The sequence below is a fragment of the Anolis carolinensis genome, unplaced genomic scaffold, assembly GCF_035594765.1.
Source record: "Anolis carolinensis isolate JA03-04 unplaced genomic scaffold, rAnoCar3.1.pri scaffold_60, whole genome shotgun sequence".
Classification (NCBI taxonomy): Eukaryota; Metazoa; Chordata; class Lepidosauria; order Squamata; family Dactyloidae; genus Anolis; species Anolis carolinensis.
In genome coordinates, this window is record NW_026943869.1 from 10,001 (window position 1) to 12,500 (window position 2,500).

The following is a 2,500-nucleotide window of genomic DNA, read 5'->3' on the forward strand; positions in this document are numbered from 1 at the left end:
AAAAGTCCCGACGGCGGAAATCTCCGCGCGCGGGCCGCGACGGCACGTACGGTTCGCTTCCCGATTCCTCGTCCCCCGGTCGCCTCCTCGAGTCGACGCCGCCTCTCTGGAACTCCGAGGCGGGGAAGGCAGGCCGGTGGCTCCCCTCGTCGGAAAGGAACGGTCCCCCTCTCGTGCGGATCTCGCGCGGCGCGGGCCTCTCCCTCGGCGTATAGGGGCCTCGCGCCTTCCCCCTTCGAGAGCCCGCGGGAAGGACGGGGTCCTCTTCGCGCCGTGTCGGGAGCCGGAGCCCATCGCCGGGGCCGAGGCGGGAGGCCGTCCGCCCTCGCGGTACCGTAAACGGCCTCCGAGCGCGTCGCGGTCGCCTTCGCGGCTCCCGCGGAGCCCGGTTTCCGGCACAGGAAGTTCGCGAGAAGACGACGGGAATTCACAGGCGTCTGCAGGGGACCGACAAAATGAGAGCTCCGGGGACAACCCTAACGGCAAAAGACGCGCCGTCGTCGAAGCAGAACGATGAAGCCGAAAGGAAATGTATCTATCTTCTAATAATCATAAATTATTTATTGTAAATATTATTATTATTATTTCATATTATGAAATAAATAAGTCTACCTTCTAATCTAAATCTGAAACGCGTAGGTGTGTACGTGGCACGGCTATCTGCCCACACAGACAGCCTCCGGCCTCCGCAAACAGGCTATACTTCCCAGGGTTAAAAATCTAGCAAGTCACCCTTTTCCAGTGACCTGTTCGTTACGGCGAGCGCCACGCAAGGGCCGCCCAAACCCTTGCCGACGTCCTTCCCGAACGCTCTATGTAGCCCGCCAGCCGAGGAACGCTTTCGTTTGGGGACCATTTCCTCCTAGATTTGGCTTTGGCTTCCACCACGGGCAGGCATCCCAGGGTTCTCCGTTGCCGTGTCGTTTGCATGGCCCCGCCCACTGCCCTTTTCCTTTCCAATCTCTCTGCTTAACAAACGGAGCACGACCGAGCTGCAACTGAACTTCCTGGAGGAGTTTAGGGATTGACTCCACAGGGTGGAAGTTGTAGTTCACCCCGCCGCATCAAGTCTCGGAGCGCTGTCGCTCCTACAGGGAGTTGTAGTTCACCTACACCCAGAACGCTACGAACCCAAACGAGGACGGGTCTGGGCCAAACTTACCGTGCGGACCAGATATTATGCCCAGATTTGACAACCGATGGGTTTGGAGGGGAACGGGACTGGAAGTTCAGGAGTAGTGTAGGTAGTACTCAGATTTATAGTTCTCACCTGCAATGAATTAGCGTCGCACTTGGCACACAGAGCCCCCCCCCCCCCCCCTAACCGATCTCTATATATCCCTCTCTCTATCTGAAAGGGTCATGAAATTTCGGCCTAGGACAAAACCACACATCCCAGAAACACTAAACTTGCCAGCACAACTCCTCATCCATGCCTCTACGTTCATACAACAAAAAGAAAAGAAAAATAAAGTCCTCGTTAGAGGGAGAGGAATCATTCTTTTTTATCCAATGGCTGCCAGTTCAAAGGCTAAGCTCCGCCCACTTGGTCTCCTAGCAACCCGCTCAGCCCAGGGGACAGGCAGAGTTAGGCTTCACTAAAGCCTCTTCCAGACTGCCTGTAAAATACAGATGGTCAGATTTTTAACTGGATTATATGGCAGTGTAGACTCAAGGCCCTTCCACACAGCTATATAACCCATTGATAGTCTTCTATTTATAGTCTGCTTTGAACTGGATGATCTTGACTCCACACCGCCGTATAATCCCCTTCAGTGTGCAGTCGGATACAACTGGACTTAACCTTTACCCTAACTACCACCAATTCCTCAACACTTTACTATTTCTCATACCACCGGACTTGGCCACAGCGACGCGTGGCCGGGCACAGCTAGTCCATCTAGTTATAAAAAGAGCGACGGCATCGGGGCAGCGGACAAAAAACAACAAAACTACAGGACCCCCAACCTCGAAATTTGACAACCCAACCCATCGTCCACGGCTCTAGGTCGATACAACAAAAAGAAAAGAAAAACAAAGTCCTAATTAGAGGGAAAGGAATAATTGATTTTTATCCCATCGCTGCCAGTTAGAGGGCTAAGCAATATATAACATTGTGTGTGTGTGTGTGTGTGTGTGTGTGTGTGTGTGTGTATATATATTGTGTGTGTGTATGTATGTGTGTGTGTGTGTGTGTGTGTGTGTATGTATATATATATTGCATTGTACATGATTTTATTGTATTGTTTAATTGTTTTATGATATGTTGTTTTATATTTTGCTATCTTGTACTGTTCTGGGCATGGCCCCATGTAAGCCGCCCCGAGTCCCCGTTGGGGGAGATGGTGGCGGGGTATAAATAAAGTATTATTATTATTAGTTGTAGTTCACCTCCATCCAAAGACCACCCAACCCAGCCAATGACGACTCTAGGCTTGTCACGCAGACCGAATATCGCCTGCCGTGACTACCGACAGACAGGGAATCCGGACGTCGCGGT